Consider the following 11,712-nt stretch of genomic DNA (forward strand, 5'->3'; position numbering starts at 1 on the left):
TCAGGAGGGGTTCTCACCCAAGATTTGACGGTACATGGCCCTGTCCATTGTCCCTTTGATGCGGTGAAGTTGTCCTGTCCCCTTAGCAGAAAAACACCCCCAAAGCATAATGTTTCCACCTCCATGTTTGACGGTGGGGATGGTGTTCTTGGGGTCATAGGCAGCATTCCTCCTCCTCCAAACACGGTGAGTTGAGTTGATGCCAAAGAGCTCCATTTTGGTCTCATCTGACCACAACACTTTCACCCAGTTGTCCTCTGAATCATTCAGATGTTCATTGGCAAACTTCAGACGGGTATGTATATGTGCTTTCTTGAGCAGGGGGACCTTGCGGGCGCTGCAAGATTTCAGTCCTTCACGGCGTAGTGTGTTACCAATTGTTTTCTTGGTGACTATGGTCCCAGCTGCCTTGAGATCATTGACAAGATCCTCCCATGTAGTTCTGGGCTGTTTCCTCACCGTTCTCATGATCATTGCAACTCCACGAGGTGAGATCTTGCATGGAGCCCCAGGCCGAGGGATATTGACAGTTCTTTTGTGTTTCTTCCATTTGCGAATAATCGCACCAACTGTTGTCACCTTCTCACCTAAGCTGCTTGGTAATGGTCTTGTAGCCCATTCCAGCCTTGTGTAGGTCTACAATCTTGTCCCTGACATCCTTGGCCATGGTGGAGAGTTTGGAATCTGATTGATTGATTGCTTCTGTGGACAGGTGTCTTTTATACAGGTAACAAACTGAGATTAGGAGCACTCCCTTTAAGAGTGTGCTCCTAATCTCAGCTCATTACCTGTATAAAAGACACCTGGGAGCCAGAAATCTTTCTGATTGAGAGGGGGTCAAATACTTATTTCCCTCATTAAAATGCAAATCAATTTCTAACATTTTTGACATGTGTTTTTCTGGAATTTTTTGTTATTCTGTCTCACTGTTCAAATAAACCTACCATTGAAATTATAGACTGATCATTTCTTTGTCAGTGGGCAAACATAGAAAATCAGCAGGGGATCAAATACTTTTCCCCCCTCACTGTATATCTACTTTCAAAGCAGTTTAGAAAATGGCAATGCATATACTAGAACGGAGGCAAATGCAATAAAAAAAAAATGCAACTCAAGTAACATCTAAGGACTTACATATAACTAGTGGCCAGCTGATCAACTAGTAGTGGCCAGCTGATCAACTAGGTGTTCATGGGCAATGCAACACGATGCCATAGTACAGCAAGCTTAATGTACTGTAATGCCACTTGTGATTGATGCTCTGTTTCTCCTCCAGCACATCCACCAATATCTCTGCTATCCCAGAGATACTCCAGTCCATAGAGATGCACAGTGACCCATGCGTGGCATGTATGATGACATCACACCCCTCTCCACCGCCAAAAGGTTCTGCTGCTTACATGGATTACAGCTGCATTTAACTTCAATTTCCCCCCATCTGGTTCTAGTTCCATTCAAAGGCAGCCATTATAAAAACAGGCTTCTTCTTCTTCTTCTTCTCTGCAAAATGCAATACAATGGTATATACACCAGGATGTCTGGGGACTCTGGACAGATGAATCAAAGCAAAGCCAACTCCAGCCTGTCATAAAATAGGACAGGGGGATTGTCATCCTTATGTCTCTGTTCCCAGATCAAGTCCATACTGACTCCATAGCATCCTGGTCACATGGTCTAGAGAGATGACTATATAATAACAGCATAGTACAGTAGGCTAGCCTGGTTCCAGATCCGTTTCTGCTGTATAGCCAACTCCTATGGTCATTTGCATGACAACGATCAGGAACCAGGCTAAATACAGTATACTAAGTCTTGGAGCTTGGCGTAACATTAAGGGGTGTTGTGGAGACAGCTGTGGTTGGGTAATGATCGTTTCTCTTTATCGGAGTATCGTCACCACGGTGTTTACACTGTCGCTATGTGATCCTATGACTTTTTTTGGCTCCCATTATGAATTAGTGTAGTGATGTCATCCAAAGTGGACATAAATCTCTGAAAAGACTTGATAACATCAGCCTGGGGGTTAACGACAAATGATTGGCCGCTGCCACGTAAACACACATCGTGCAGCCTTGCTACTTCTTCTACTCGCTGTTGATATATGATACTGAAGACATGTTATTACTATATCTCGGCTGGGATAAATCCATTACGGTTTATTATGTTATCCTGTCTGTTGGTCGTGTCGGAGTGAGACGGGACAGGCCGGGAGACCATTACCTCAGAGGGGGAAGACTAGAACATATGAAGAGGAGGATATCATTCATCAAATGATCCTGCTCTGGCCCGCCGCACATCAAAAGGCTAAGCATCTGTTTCGGGCAGGGGAGGACCAAGGAGGAATTCTTCCTGGCTGTTTTACCACACAGGGGTAAACTGCCTGACAGGCACGTACTGAGGTGGGCTTTGAGACCAGCCTAGCTCCAGGCCAGCTCCAGCCTGCTGTATCTACCCAGCCCATCGCCTTCCCCCTACAGTCCCACCTACAGGGCACTAGCTGTTTGACAATGGCAACATTCCACCTGCCTGGTATGCCTGCCTGCCTACCACCTACCTGGAGGAAAGAGAAGAGGGATTTTCATGATGTCACTGCTGTGTGCAGTCCCCAAGCATGTGATGTCATTGACTGCATGATATGGGGACAGCAAGGTGGGAGAAGCTGGGCCTAGTTCTAGCAACATTACCATGGCAACAGCATCTAAACATTTCTTTGTTTTATTTGCGAATTCCACCAGACCAGTCAGCCCTCTCTCTCTCTCTCTCTCTCTCTCTCTAGAACAACTGCAGGCATCATTATGGAATTGTCAGTCAAAGACAGCCACACGTGGTTGTTTATAATGGCAGGTTTTCAATGAGCCTTGCTTGAACGCAAGTTGTCAACTGCCTACTAACAAACAAAGTACAAAGATGATGAATTAATCGTTGATAGTAGCCTTTGATAGCATGACACCGTTTATGCCACTGCAACACAGAGGGGATGACCGTGACGTTCAAGTGATAGGCTGGCACGCCAGTAGTCATTGTGAAGAATTCCCGCTCATAATCTCTATCAATCTCCCCACACGCCTCTCATGTTGAACAACGAACTACATGTAACCGCCAGAATAAAGGAAAGGCCTCAGTAAATAAGGGAAACAAAGTATATTGAAAGGTTAAGCACGAGTTAATTAAGCATTTAACATCCCATCGTGCTGAGGGTCATGTAGAAAATGCCCAGTGGCCCATTATTTTGGCTACCATGTCTAGAAGAAGAGATCTCAGTGACTTTGAAAGAGGGGTCTCAAAGGAGCTTAGGGGGTTTAAAGGGTGTGTATGTGTGTATCTCAGTCACCAGACATCAACCAAATTGAAGACTTATGGGAGATTCTGGAGCGGCGCCTGAGACAGCATCAACAAAACACTCAATTATGACATTTATCATGGAAGAATGGTGTTCCATCTCTCCCGTAGAGTTCCAGACACTTGTAGAATCTATGCCAAGGTGCATTGAAGCTGTTCCGGATAGCCTTTATTTTGGCACTTACCTGTATATTTCTTCATGAAGGCTTGGAGTTGTAAACTTGGTTTCACTACTGTTACTATTGATACTTGGAAGTTGTGCAGCGAAGGGATGTTACTATTGATACTTGGAAGTTGTGCAGCGAAGGGATGTTACTATTGATACTTGGAAGTTGTGCAGCGAAGGGATGTTACTATTGATACTTGGAAGTTGTGCAGCGAAGGGATGTTACTATTGATACTTGGAAGTTGTGCAGCGAAGGGATGTTACTATTGATACTTGGAAGTTGTGCAGCGAAGGGATGTTACTATTGATACTTGGAAGTTGTGCAGCGAAGGGATGTTACTATTGATACTTGGAAGTTGTGCAGCGAAGGGATGTTACTATTGATACTTGGAAGTTGTGCAGCGAAGGGATGTTACTATTGCGAGCAATGGACTTTTGAAAGGTGAGTATCCTAATGAAATAGAATACAAACCTGAATGTTTAAAACTATAGTTTATAGTGCTCAATAGTCAGCAAACTTGGCTAGCTGTGAATGCTAACTATTGTCATTGGCTCCTAGCTCTCAACATCGCAGGATGTAGCTTTTCCTCTAGTCTAGGCCCATGTCCAATGACCTCCTGCATATTTCACACCTGCACCATAGTACCACGCCTCTGGAACTACACAAGCCCCAACAAGAGAACCATTCAATCCACTGTACTGTTTGCAGGTGCATTTGAATGGCATGAATGAATAGACTTAAAGCACCTGGACACACATGAGGACGACAACACATGGATTGTTCCCCCCCTGCACAGCGCCTCTGTCTGCATGATATCTCCTGTCTGCTGGGGTTCCCCAAAACTTCACACCTTGACACGTAGTGTACTACTCTACTGTTGTCCGCATGCCAAGAAGGGTTGATCGGTCGCTCGCTCAATATATATCTATATATCGTCCTCATTCTCTCTCAAGAAACCACTGCCAGTGCAGTTGGAGCATAAGCAGTGTAGGATCCGAACACATCACATCTTTCCTAAACCAATCTCAGAACTGTAGTCAGACTGTAGACAGTGGAGATACAGTATGCCTGAAGGGCACAGGAGAGATAGGGTGCTACAGCAGGCAGCCTGTTATGTCTCAAAGTTGAAAAGGGTTTGGAGAGAGACAGAGTGAATGGGTCATTTTGATGCATAGAATATGGGGGAAAGAATGTTGAAGTATAGGCCTAGGTCACGTGATCAAGCTTATAGTACAATGAAGGAATGTCAATCCAATCTATCCACATTGAGATAAACAGGTGTCTCCTGACATGATCTCCACTACGTCTTTGCACCTGGAAATAAATCAAACCGACCACATGTTTTTACTGCTTTTAATAATCCACTTTACCGCGATACCGCCGCTATACAATAGCTCCCTGTACAACATCTGTGTGTTGACCCCATATCATATATCCTGTGCAACGTAGATCACACAACACAGGCACCTGAGTTCACTCCAAGTTCACAAGGTAAAACTCAACGTCGTAAGGGATAATTAGTACCTGTGTGAGTGACTTCCAGACGCTTGTTGTTCAGTAATAAAGTGTAGTGATGCGGTTTCAGCTCTCAGCAGCCTCTACCTTGGCAGGGCACCTTTTGGCAGTCTCAGCTTCCCCGTGTATCATCAGATGTGCCGCTATCCGATGTCACCTTGTGTTGGTCTTGGACATTGTTCTAGCTTTGATCATAAATTGCTGTAATTATTCCGGTGGCCTATACTTTACAGCCTACTTCCTGTAAGAAACACAATTCATGGAACAGGAGAAGCCGGTGCTGGGGTAGTTGTACAGTACACAAGCACAGCGGGGTAAAGGGGAGTGGCCTACCTGACTGGATAAATGGGCCCCATTAAATGCGTCTTTTCTGTTTTTCATCAGCAATGCACTTTGCAGCTCTCGCTGCGGCTATTGTGCCACGTCGTCTCTCAGGCTCTTCATGAGTGAGTCCGGATGTGTAAACGAACCGAGGGTGAAATTGAACCAGCTTTTTTTTTTCTCTACCTCCTCCCTCCCTCCAACCTCCTTCTATTTTTCTTTCATCTCCAAAACACAGATAAATAAATAAATACATGAAGAGAACCTGAGAGGTGAATGCGGGGAATTGTTCATTTGCGGGTTCCGGAAAACAGGAGAAATCAGGACTTAGACAGGGGGTGTTTGACTGACTCATTTGGCTTTTAATAGTGACACACACACACACACACACACACACACACACACTTAACCCTAGAGTGCCCACAGCCCACACCTTACCGTAATCACATAGGCTACTGTGTTGCTTGTCTTTCTTATACCCTCTTGTATATATGGCTGGGAATTGCCAAGGACCTCACGACACGATATTATCACGATACTTTGGTGCCGATACGATAGGTATTGCGATTCTCACGATTCTATATGTATTATGATTTGATACTGAAATGTTATTGCGATTCGATGTTCCAAACATATTGCTCACCATATGTCTATTGCAGAGGGACAATAGAGAGCCATGAGAAATCAAGTTTTGATCGGTCATGGAAATAAAAGTGGTGAAAACAAATTGGCTCCTTATTTAAAAAGAAGATGGAGAACAAGCTATGAAGGAAAAATACTGGAGTTTGCAGGTACAGCCAACTTGTGTAAAAATAACATTGTGATATTGTCAAATCAAGCTTTATTTATACATCACATTTCAGACATTGAATGCAATGCAATGTGCTTTACAGGAGAAAAAAAAAAAACTATGAAAATAAAAGCTGAAATATTTACTACACAACAAACATAAGATAAAAAACAAGATAAAAACATAAGATAAAAAACAAGAATGACACAAACCGGACACTAAAAAGCACCCTGAGGAAAAGCAAGCTAAAAAGATGTTTTAAGATCTCTTTATATGTCCACAGTTTCAGCCCCCATTTCAACCCCCTCAGGTTCATATCGTCCAAAATAATATCATGTTATGTAACTGTAGCAACTTTTCCCCCCATCACTACTTGTACACAATGCTAACATTTAAGCAATGAGACCCAAGGGGGCGTGGTATATTGTGAATGTACCACAGCGAAGGGCTGTTGTTTGGCACGATGCGTTACCCTTTCTTAACTTGTTATTATATGCAACAAACATGTAAGAATTCACAGCATCAGTGATATGTTCATAATTTGTATGTCGCTGAAACATTTTCCCAATTACACAGTCATTTATTTCTGTCAGACATTTACTGCAGACCACTTACTGGCTTATTCTGGTCATTGTTTTCTAGTCGTTAAAGCACTAAGACTTGGTCTGTTCAGTCAGTGTGGTTATCCAGAAATATGGAGAGAGAAATTCCAGTGATTCTCTATTTTTGCCCATAAAACATTTTATTGCTGTGAGAATTATGGGATTCCCTTTTCACTGTTCGTTGGAGAGACAGTGCATGCAGTCTCCCTGTGGTATAGCCATTCTCATTGCTCCCCACTGGAACTTGTGGCTGCAGGTTGAATGACTGTCTGAGCAGCTCCTGAAGTAGCCTAGCTGTCTTGACTGGCTCATTACTGATCATCAGCAAAAGTCCTATACCATCGTCCTCCTCTTTAGCAATACACAGGCTACGGCTGTATCAACGCATATAACTTCAGTCAGAACTGAGAGGAGAAACCGAATACTGCTTCTCCTTCGCGTTCCAAGGGGTTACGCATGTTTTCGTTTCCATTGTCCAGAAACTCCCTCGTCCTCATATCACAGTTAGTTAATCACTCGTCTCCACCGAGGCCTGGTGCCCACAGACGAGCTGAGCTGAGCTGAAATTTTGAAACCCAATCATTGTTTGCCCTATAACACAGTTAACGTAAGCCAATTTTCAAGGTTAAGTGTAAAAGCTAATTCAATTTTGATCCTCAGGATTTAAACCGCCGATGACTATCTGAGAAAAGGAGAGACATGGCGTGGCACTCAGACAACAAGAACGTGAAAATCACAGTTTGGAACGGAACACTGGCCCAGACTCAAATTGATCTCCAACATGATTTTTCTCTCAGTCTTTTCATTCTCAGCCACTTACCGAAAAAGGCAATATTATGAGACATGCCCTGATCTAGTATAAAAAATATGACTTGGACTGGGCCTGTAGTTATGTTGAAATGGTAAGTGTTATCATCAGTTGATCTGTCACGTCCTTGTAACGGCCGTCGAAAGGAGTAGACCAAGGCGCAGCGTGGTGAGTGCTCATCATTAACTTTTAATAGAACACTTTCAACAAAACAAGAAAACGAACGACAGCTAAACAGTTCTGTCAGGAACATGAACTAAACAGAAAGTAACCACCCACAAAACCCAAAGGAAAACAGGCTGCCTAAGTATGGCTCCCAATCAGAGACAAAGATATACAGCTGTCTCTGATTGAGAAACCCAGCCAAAACAAAGAAATACACAAAACATAGAAAAAAGGACATAGAATGCCCACCCTAGTCACACCCTGGCCTAACCAAAATAGAGAATAAAACCCTCTCTATGGCCAGGGCGTGACAGTCCTGACCAGTGAAAAAGGGTCATTTGCCATAGTAGTATAGTCAGGGCGTGGCAGGGGGGTTGTTTTGTGTGTTTTGGGGTTTTTTGTTTCTAGGGGAATTTGTTATAGTTTTCTATTTCTATGTTTCGTTTTCCATGTTTGGCCGAGTATGGTTTCCAATCAGAGGCAGGTGTCTTTCGTTGTCTCTGATTGGAAGCCATACTTAGGCTGCCTGTTTTCCTTTGGGTTTTGTGGGTGGTTACTTTCCGTTTAGTTGTTGTACCTGACGGAACTGTTGAGCGTTTGTTATTTTGTTGTTTGAAGTGCATTCATTAAAATCTAAAGATGAGCACTATACACGCTGCGCCTTGGTCTAATCTGTTCGATGCCTGTAACATGAACGTGTTTGAATAGGATTAAAGGAAGTTGCAATTTTTTGTCCTAGTGTATAACCTCTCTTGATATATGGTAGTAAAATACAACACAGAAAAGATGATCTCTCATATCCAAGACTAATACGAAACAGCTTTTTCTGGCCTGTAGGCCTGCAGAATATTCATCCTTATTGCACAGCACAATGATTCATACGTTTCTACAAAATCAGAATTCTCTGAAAATGTATTCTGGTTGCCGGGGACAAAACTCCTCTAGTAGTTTGTCCAAAAAATAACTGATGATAATTGAAAACCTGACTTTCTGTCATTTCAAAAGGGACCTCGGCGCCCACAACAATTATGAAATGCAACAGCTGGCCTCTTTACTTTATAGAATGCCCTGTCTTGGAGTTTGGACATTGTGCATATTGCTAAATAACATGGTTCCAGTTTCTTTACCGTGACATTTCTTTTTGGGAATCGTCTTGGTAACAGTAATGAAAATATAGACCCATCAACAGTATCAGATATACATCCTCTGGGAGGTCATTACTTTATGATGTGGTATGTTCAGAATCAGATGCCATCCACAAAGGATTCACCAGTCCCAAAGACGCTTCCTTGCGTGCCTTGTGTCAGTCAGTCAACCCTTTGCTTTGGGTACATATCACAGGAGGCTTCTGAGGGCAGGACGGCTCATAATAATGGCCGAAGTGCACTGAATGGAAACCATGTACAGTGCATTCGGAAAGTATTCAGACACTTTTTACGCATTTTATTATGTTACAACTTTATTCTATTATTACATTACAACCTTATTCCCCTCATCAATCTACACACAATACCGCTTAATGACAAAGCCAAAACAGGTCTCTAGACATTTTTGAACATGTATTAAAAATAAAAACCAAAATATCACATTTACATAAGTATTCAGACCCTTTACTCAGTACTTTGTTGAAGCACCTTTGGCAGTGATTACAGCCTTGAGTCTTCTTGGGTATGACGTTACAAGCGTGGCACACCTGTATTTGGGGACTTTCTCCCATTCTTCTCTGCAGATCTTCTCAAGCTCTGTCAGGTTGGATGGGGAGCGTCGCTGCGCAGCTATTTTCAGGTTTTTCAAGAGATGTCTGATCAGGTTTAAATCTGGGCTCTGGCTGGGCCACTCAAGGACATTCAGAGACTTGTCCTGAAGCCACTCCTGTGTTGTCTTGGCTGTGTGCTTATGGTCGCTCCAGTCTGAGGTCCTGAGTGCTCTGGAGCAGGTTTTCATCAAGGATCTCTCTGTACTTTGCTCTGTTCATCTTTCCCTCAATCCTGACTAGTCTTCCAGTCCCTGCTGCTGAAAAACATCCCCACAGCATGATGCTGCCTCCACCATGCTTCACCATAGGGATGGTGCCATATTTCCTCCAGACGTGATGCTTGGTATTCAGGCCAAAGAGTTCAATCTTGGTTTCATCAGACCAGAGAATCTTTTTTCTCATGGTCTGAGTCCTTAAAGTGCCTTTTGGCAAACTCCAAGTGGGCTGTCATGTGCCTTTTACAGATGATTGGGATCTGTGTGGCCACTCTACCATAAAAAACCTGATTGGTGGAGTGCTGCAGAGATGGTTGTCCTTCTGGAAGGTTCTCATATCTCCACAGAGGAACTCTGGAGCTCTATCAGAGTGACCATCGGGTTCTTGGTCACCTCCCTGACCAAGGCCCGTCTCCCCTGATTGCTCAGTTTGGCCGGGCGGCCAGCTCTAGGAAGAGTCTTGGTGGTTCCAAACTTCTTCCATTTAAGAATGATGGAGGCCTGTGTATTATTGGGGACCTACAATACTGCAGAAATGTTTTAGTACCCTTTCCCAGATCTGTGCCTTGACACAATCCTGTCTCAGAGCTCTACGAACAATTCCTTTGACCTCATGGCTTGGTTTTTGCTCTGACATTCACTGTCAACTGTGGGACCTTATATAGACAGGTGTGTGCCTTTCCAAATCATGTTCAATCAATATAATTTAACACAGGGGGACTCCAATCAAGTTGTAGAAACATTTCAAGGATGATCAATGGAAACAGGATTCAACTGAGCAAAATTTACCCCATTACCCTTTTTTTGGACAAGCTAAGTTTCAAAACTGTAATGTTTACATTTATTCTGATTATTTCCAGGGATAAACAACATATTGAAATATATGTAGATATCTTTGTTAGAAAGAATACTATATTTCCCTTGACGTAATAAGTGTGAATGTAAAGAATTGCTCAATATACCCCACTCTCCCATATATGTAAGTTATTTGTTATTTTTACTATGTATAAGGTTGATTGGGATGCCAAAAGCTGTTTACATACACACTGCCTGACACCCGACTTTTGCCAACAAACGTCCAGCCACCAACCTACATGTGACCTGTCATCTGGCATGTGACAGGTCTGCGGTGTTTGTCTCCCCTGTGGCAACATTGTGCTAACATTAGCTAGAGTAGTGTTACTCCACTTTTTCCCACTCTTGAAAAATTGCAGCGTTGAGAGGCACCAAAGTGAGAAATACAAGTGCAAACAGCTTCGCTCCCTCCAACACTGCTGAAATACACCATACTGCCAAGACACTAGCTGGGTACAGTATAATTCAGTCTTTGGCTCCCTGTGCTATTAAGCTGTCAAATATAAAATCCAACTGTATTATGACTACTGTTTTCTGCCTAGATGCAATACTTTAAAGCGACTCATAAAGAGGCACAATCATTTATTTCCAGACTTTTATTATGTATTTTCACCTTTTTATGTTGCAATAACAAACATTTATTTGAATAATGATTTTAAAAATAAAGAAGGTAAAAAGTATTTTTATTGGCATACAACAATTTAAAAAATAATCTTAATCCAAACCACACCAAGACAAACATTTGATATAACGAAACTGAAAAGCACCTCCATAAAGCTCTGAGAATTTTCATCATTTTGTGGTGGAATTGGACACTACAATTATCTTTGAAATGAGATGCTAAGTGTAAACATTTTGAATAATCAAATGCAACTGGTTGGCCATGAACAATAATCAGAAATTGTATCCAACGGACATATATAAAGGTAATAGCTCTTTCGATTAGTCAAATCAAATGTACTTGTAATACCGTGAAGTGCTGAGATAGGAAGGTTTTTATGGTACGTTTTAAACTTATTAATGAACCTCTATATCTGCCGCTCATCCTTACTGAACCCTGTTCCTCCTGTCTGTCTGCTTTAGCTGTTTATTTGCTAGTTCGATTGTCTGGCTGCAGCTCCCAGCTTTCTCTGAGATTTTTCTACTGTAAATCACAGCGAAGCAGACAGTCTGACTGCC

This window comes from Salmo salar, chromosome ssa08 (assembly GCF_905237065.1).
Source record: "Salmo salar chromosome ssa08, Ssal_v3.1, whole genome shotgun sequence".
Taxonomy (NCBI): Eukaryota; Metazoa; Chordata; class Actinopteri; order Salmoniformes; family Salmonidae; genus Salmo; species Salmo salar.